At 30.6% G+C, this 8,089-nt stretch overlaps 1 long non-coding RNA gene across 1 annotated transcript; it reads right to left on the bottom strand.

Annotated features, from left to right (window-relative positions):
* Positions 1–2,786: 2,786 nt before the first annotated feature.
* On the bottom strand, positions 2,787–7,213 carry LOC145807503 (uncharacterized). Its single transcript, XR_014350646.1, has 3 exons — positions 6,895–7,213; positions 5,535–5,719; positions 2,787–3,054 (listed from the first exon to the last, which is right to left on the bottom strand). It is a non-coding gene; the product is annotated as an uncharacterized LOC145807503 (long non-coding RNA).
* Positions 7,214–8,089: the final 876 nt, after the last annotated feature.

Raw genomic sequence — 8,089 nt, 5'->3', positions numbered from 1 at the left:
CAATTTCATTAAATTTCATTAACCAATTAACGAACAAAACACACAAAAACAAATACACAAACAGAAAAACAAATACACAAACATAATGCTTTCCTGATTTTAGCACTATTTTATTTCTTCTCTGTATGCAATTCCTTTACAAATCCAATATCCAAGCAATTTCATTAAATTTCATTAACTGATTAACAACAAAACACACAAAAACAAAAACACAAATAGAATCCATTCTCTTTTTATTCTATTCCACTCTCTTTCCCTCTCTCTACTCATATATATATATATATATATACATTGCAGTCTTTTATTTATCATATATTCGAAAAGATAGTCCCAAAATCTGTCTTGTAAGTAGAATTGTAGTCCCAAAATAGTCCCATAAATTCAAAATATCAGAGAGAGAGAGAGAGAAGTGAATGCCATTTGTGGTGCTCAGTTGGCGACGCAAGAGAGCGAGAGGAAGAGAGATGAAGAAGAAAAAGAGGAGGAGGAGGCAGTGTGAGAGAGGGAGAGGGACACATACCTCTGTTTTGTTGTGCGCCGCTTGAGGTTGTGGATTGAGAGAGAATGAGATGAACAATGGTTAGATCTTATTTGTCTATTCAGCAAAAAGGTCGGTCAAGTCTTAAAAAAGAAAAAAGAAAGAAGGCAAAACGATGTAGTTTCGACAGCTAACTTATTGGCGACTAAAATCCTTCGGTCGCCATAAGTACTGTTCATCTTTTCTGCGACTATCATTTATGTTGCCAAAACTTTACAATCTGTGACCAAACTTTTCATTGCTATATATATATTTGGTTGCGAAAATAGTTTTGTCGTTCCCGCGCAAAAATTTAAGTTGACAGCAAATCTTTTGGCAACTAATAAAAATCTTAACTCATCGCCAATAGTGTATTTTTTGGCGACCAACAAGTATATCGTCGCCGATTATATAAAATTGGCAACTAATTTCAGTCTAGTTGCTAAAAAACGTTGCCAAAAATGTTTTTTTTGTTGGAGTGGACAACGAAGATCTCATAGGCTGTGTCGTGGAGGTCAATGGTGAAGAGTGTCGGTGTTAGGTCACCAAATGGGGAAGGAAGAGAGGAATTGGCAGTGGTGGTGGTGGTAAAGCCATTGTAGCGAGAGAGAGAGAGAGAGAGAGAGAGAGAGAGAGAGAGAGAGAGAGAGAGAGAGAGAGAGAGAGAGAGAGAGAGAGAGAGAGAGAGAGAGAGAGGCTTTGGGGGTTTGGGATATATTACATATATAAGGAAGGGCATTTTCATCATTTCGCTTGAGTTTGTCCTTTTGGACAAAGTGATTCAACGCCTGGACCTTTGGGGCAAACAAAATTAAAATTTGGACTTTTAAACCAAGTACCCATTGATATAATGGTCCCATCACTCATATTTATGTCAAATGATTGCATTAGTGAATTACTTCTTCTCACTTTTCAACTATGTGGTAGGTCAATTGTCCGATAGGGAGAAGTGTAGCTACTGTTATTTACATATTGTGAATTTATTTTGTGAATATATGTGGTTCATTTTTTAAGATATGTCAAGTAAAATATATTTAAAAAAAAATTAAATTGATTAGATATTGATAGTTTTTTTTATCAAATAATATTTGTATTTAGTTTTATATCTAAATTTACACTCATCATTCATTAGTTTAGATACAAATACAAGTTGATGAAAGTGTTACCGATATTTGATTAATTTAATTTTTTACAAATATAATCTACTCAATATACTCTTAAAAATAAACTATTCGAATTATTAAATTGAGACTCGAAATGAATCCCATTGGACGAACAATAGTGACTGCTATGGCTTTTGTATAGCAACTACCGATTGTCCAATATGAATATACGTAACTACTTCCTCTACTTTTTTTTTTCTTCTTATATTGTAAACAAAAATAATTATATATTTTTTATGAAAAATTGCAAATAAGTAGGAACTAAAAAAAATATTTACAAATTTATAAAATTTATCACTTATCTATAATTTTTTTGAAAACATGCATTAAAGTATTTTTTTTTATATTTTTTATTATTGAATTGGTACACAGCTATGTACTACGTTCGGTACACTAAATAATGAGAAACTATATTTTGCCTCAGGGAACATGGCAAGAAATAACACTTTTAGTGACCAACTTTTCATTCGCAGAAAGTTCATATTTAGTCGTTAATAGTTTTTAGCGACCAAAAAAAATTGGTCGCAATTTAGTCATAATTTAGTAGCCAAAAGCTGTCACAAAAGGTTTTTGGCGACCAAAACTGAAGTTGGTCACGGAAAGTAAGCATTTGCGACCATATACTTCAGTCGCAGAAACGATTTCAATTTCTCGAAAGTTGTTCATTTTGTGACCAAAAATCTAATCGCTAAAATGTAACAATTGCGATCATCGATTTTAATCGTTGAAAAATGGTTTTTCAAGACCAAACTTAGCTTAGGCATGGAAAGTTGTCATTTAGCGACGACATATTTTGGTCGCGAAAAGTCAATCACAACAGCTATTCCTACAAGCTTCTCACAAAGCTATTGCGACTAAAATTTTATTGGTCACAAAAAAACTTTCAATTGTAAACATCATTTTTGTCAATATAATGCTATTTTTTTTTTATTTTTTTTTTGTAATACCTGTAATACATTTGCAATTAATGCATAATTCATGTCCATCCAATTAATTTCAACATACCAATCCATCAACAATCCAATCTACAAACAAAAAAACCATTGAAAGGACGTCAAAAAAGTAACTAATCTATCTAATTACTATCACTTGTTAACATGAACACATTAATAATTGACAAAATAACCATTCATCCATCCATCCATTTAGTTTACAAAATAACCACCCATTCATCCATTTAGTTTACAATGAATTCACCATATCAAAAACATATTTAACAAAATCATCAAAAATTTTCCAAACCATTCATATCCAAGTGCATGACATATTTGTTTGATGCAAAATATATCAAAAACTCTTCGTATAAGCACAACTTATAATTAGTGCACCGACAAACTCATGTCCATAAACACGCATGACTATACCTCTAGCTACCTACAATAAAAAAAGATAAAAAATGAAGAAAACATTGTTAGTAATAATATTTTTGCTTACATATCTATTTAATTTTGCAAAATTTTGTGGATCTAACTATACACCCCACCCCTTATATTATTATTATTATTATTATTATTATTATTATTATTATTATGGTGGTGGTGGTGGTGGTGGTGGTGGTGGGCTTAAATAAATCTAATTATGTTGTTAATTAATTAGATTTCATTATAATTGTTTAGAACAGGAGAGTTAATTAACATGTTATAATAAAAGATTGTTTCGAACAATGCCTTATATTAATAATGTGCAACAAGTGACTTCTTTTCCTGACCCATAGAACAGAGTTAATTACCGTAGTTGCTCAACAACCAAATCAAATGTAAAAATGTAATTATGTTTATTTGATATAATTCCCTAGAGATGTATAATCAAGTTAGACAACCAACCAACTAAAAGAAATAATAACTTGCTTCGTTATCAAATCTCTCTAAATAACAATGAGCAACATTGCTTCAAGTCATACAATCTGCAAGAATGAGTATAAGAAAGACAAATGGGAACAAGCTGAAATGCAGCAGGTTACGATGGGAACAAATTTAGTAAACTCACCCAAATCGAAATCAACCAATAAAATTAAATCATAACATGAAGAAATCTCAAAAGTGAACAATAATATTAACAGCATAAAATCAGACACCTTATTTGTTAAGGAAATAGTCAGAACTTAGTCCTGTTAGTTTATTTAATCAATGATCATAGCTAAAGTGCTACAATAGTCCTCCACTAAAAATAAGAAATACTATATAGTTAATAAAAAAAATATTACATCCCTACTCACTTAAATAATGAGTTTGGTTTAATGATCATACTAAATAAATTGAAGTTTCCCAGTGATGCAAAGATGAATAGTTGAAAATAATATGAATTAATTAATTCAACCAAAAAAAGAACATTTGATTAAAACTGAAAAAGTAAATAAATAGACAGTATGCCTTAAATCAACCAAAGAAAACGTTTGATTGAAACCAAAACAACAAATATATGGAAGGAACAATGTAAACATTTTAAATATCAGAGAAGCACATAGAACTATCCCAATAGAAGAAGTTGATCAACCACATGGTTTACACTTTACAGTTAAAGACAAAATTCTAAGACATTTTATGAAAGTCCAGTTATATTATACTAAAAAGCCAATGCACATCTTTTTTTATTTTTCTTTTTTTTTTGGGAAAATTACATATACCCCCTCGAGGTTTAGCTAAATTACAGATACCCCCTGAAGGTTATATTTGCATAACCAATTAGGGGGCAATTTGTTATGAAAATATAAACCTCAGGGGAGTATCTGTAATTTCTGAAACCTCAGGGGTATCTGTAATTTAGCTAAACCTCGAGGGGGTATATGTAATTTGCCCTTTTTTTTATTATTTTCTATTTCCATAATCATTCGGACTTAGAAACAATTTAGCAACATAACAATAAACTAAGCAACCCAACCTGATTGGGACACAAGGTTTAGTTTGGTATGATTTATTTAGCTTATATAGTAATTAATTAACAACATATTTAGCAGATATAGTCATTGACATAGTTCTACTTAAGCCATAAAAGCACCAAACTTGGTCTAAAATACATATACATAAGTCCACAAATCAGGCCTTGAAGAAAATTTAACAGTTTTGCTAACTGCTCTGAAAAGAGCAAAATGTCCATTATTTGCTTCCAATCATTTACTGCCTAAACTAATTGATGACATAACACTAGAAACTTTTACGAAAGATTCAAAATTGTTCAGGGAGTCGTGAATTAAGATAATAAAGGATAGGAAAAATGAATACACCTCAAGATTCTGCATTCAAACTCTTTGCTATGAGCTAAGCATAAGTTCCCAAATGTCTCATAAAGCCCATCTATCCCAGATAGCCTTTTCACAGAAAATTTAAAAGTTAAGATAAAAGAATCAACAAGTAAAAACATCTTTAAACATGTAAAACACTATTAGTGCTTACTAAAAGTTAGGAGGCTATACAATGATTAAAAATTAAATAACTGACAAAGTATGATAATCTTGGTGATGCTAATAGATATATATATATACTAGTTGGACACCCACGAGCTATGCCCATGGGGGTCACACTGTTGTTGGCTAAGAATAAGATGCTTGCAATATAATTAAGGTGCCTTGAGCTACTAAGTATCTTATATCCAATTCATAAAGAATAAAATAAAAAATTGATGCTACCAGTATCTAGTGAGTAGTATCCTAAAATATTGCCAATAACTCAATCAATTTTCCATAGTCATTATGTATCAAAATAATTTTAAGATGAAAAGTGATGAATCATAGTTGGCATAACTAGTTATGGCAATGTATGCTACATTAGAAAAGATAAAATCCAAGGATTCAACCAAAAGAATTAGTAAAAGTTACAGAATCAACAAATATACATAGTGAAAAGTCCAACATGACTTACTTCAAGAGTGGGTTCAACAGTGATTCTATCACCACCAATGATGCTGCAAACCAACTTTAGTCAATCTTTCTATATTGAATTACTTCACATCTCAATGAGCAAAAGGAAATAAACTGTTCATATTTCCATACTTTCTCCACTTTATCCACAAGCAGCCTCTTTTCATTGCTTTGTATCTTCAATCACTACCGGCCAAGATATAATTCAGAATCCTTTCATCAGCATCCCAAAAGGTCCCAAAATTCTGTACATAACAAATTCCGGGATGACAATTGCAACTACATCGCTATTCCTTTGGAAGACAACTCAAAAGCTATGAAAATCAGAAGTCTATCCACTCATTGCTATGTACATTCCTAAATGTAAAAGACAATGAAAACTCCCGCACTATTATTTCAAGCTAAACAACCAACCATTCATTTTAAATAATTAAACTCACAATTTATATCAGCTTGAATTCCAACTTATTTTATTTTCTTAACAAGAGAAAAAAAATAACATTCTTAATTAACATTTGAATCGATAATTGAATTTAACTTCAACAACCAAACAATGATCACTTGTCCAAAAACATTTTTCAAAAACAAATTCTAAAATTAACTCAAAAAAGTGGAACCAAACATATGGCCAAACAACGGTCATTGATTCATTATGTTTTTTTAATCTTTTTATATTTGTATCTATGCTCATGGAATGAGATATGGCTAAACAATTGAAATTCTGATTCTAAAGTGTTAGAAAATTCATGATATTTTGGATCTTGTTTCTTTGTTTGATTTATTTCTTGTCAAGTGGATCATAAATCAAGAATATTAATGGAAGGTTTTGAATGTCTAAGAATCAGTTTGGAATTTCAGGTGGATTTGAAGGCCCAATCACCATAGTAACTTTCTACTTAAACTCTGAATGAATTGAAGCCTTTATTTTTGTCCGTGTGTTTTTTTTCTTATTTTGAAGATACTTGAACATCTTGCAAGTGTATGAACATCTGAACAAAAGCAAGTGTGTTTTTTATTTTTATTTTTATTTTTTAACATGACAGTATGGTTTCGCCTACTATAAATACCCAAGGACTGGAATTTATTTATTTATTTTTTATGTTTTTGTATTTGTACCTGTGCTAAGAGATGAGATACGGTAACACAATTGAATTTTTGGTTTAGACATATTCATAAGCACTTGGTGCACAATTTATAGAGACAGAGACATGTGAATATCTTGTGCAGACATATTGTCAAACACATAGTAGGCAGATTTTGAAGGGAACACACCATGAATAAAATAAGAGCGTGAATCTATGGAAAAAAATTAAACAAAATATAGCACTGAAGATAGGATCAGACAAAGAAGAAGAACATGCCATGTATTTTGTTTGTTGCAGATGACACCAATGGTACAAGCAAGTGTTGTTCAGAGACAAAACTTGAGATCGTCGATCGGCGCTAACAGAGCGGTTGTGAGAGTTGAGAGAATAGATCTCGTAAACCCTTAACAAAAATGCTCTCTTCAATGAAGATAAAGGTCATAGGATCCAAACCCTAGGTCTTCACAATGGCCCTGTTTGGTAGAACTGTAGGAAAGTGCTTATAGCTTATGCTTAAATAGCTTATAGCTTATAACTATGAATATAAGTTGATTTCTGACTTATAAATTAAGCATCTTCTGCCCCACTCAAAGAATAAGCTGATTTTTGACTTCCAAAAAGCTATAAAGTATAAGTTATAAGCTAAACCAAACACATCAAAATAGCTTAAATTAAGCTGAAAGCTGAAATAAGCAGCTTTTAAGCTACACCAAACAGGGCCAATATAAAAGAGAAGAGAAGATGGGTGATTTGGATATCAGAAACGTAGAGTGCCGACAGTTAGGGCTATTTTGATATATTTGATTTCTTTTATTTTAATATTTTTGCTAGTGTTTGGAGCTAGAGTTTTTTGGTATGTTTGGTTTGTATTTGGGAGGTAAGTTTTAGAAAAAAAATTTTAAAAAATTGTTTGGTTTGAGTTTTTCTCAAAAAAATTTCAAAATCATTTTCTCTCTCTTGCACATCAATCAATCATTTTTTCTCTCTCCTCTCTCTTTCTCATTCACTTTTTCTCTCACACACATCTACTCAAATTCTCCCAAAATATCAAATCATCCCAAATTCCCAAAAAAACAACTCTCCCAAAATATATAACCAAACAAACCAAAAAAATTTCTAAACTCTCTCCTCAAATTTTTTTCAAAAACAACTCTCCCAAAAACAAGCCAAACAAACCTTTTATTTTTCCGCCTACTTTTTTTTTCGGTCATACCTCACAACAGCAATTGTGTTTCAAATATTGAGAAGAAATTTGAATTTGGGGCAAATTTTTGTAGTAAAAATTGGTTTTAGTTTATACCTTTTTTTAAGTTTTATTATCTATGTTTGTAATTTTACCTTCATTAAAGTTTAATTAATATTTTGAATGAAAAAATAAATTTAAGAAATTTTATGATTTTAATCAATAAATAATAATTCTATTAAAAAATAATTACTATTATGTTCTTAATAATTTATTATTTAATTATTA

Source organism: Camellia sinensis, chromosome 14, assembly GCF_055761805.1.
Source record: "Camellia sinensis isolate YWXY chromosome 14, ASM5576180v1, whole genome shotgun sequence".
Taxonomy (NCBI): domain Eukaryota; kingdom Viridiplantae; phylum Streptophyta; class Magnoliopsida; order Ericales; family Theaceae; genus Camellia; species Camellia sinensis.
This window is presented reverse-complemented; position numbering and strand designations above follow the sequence as displayed.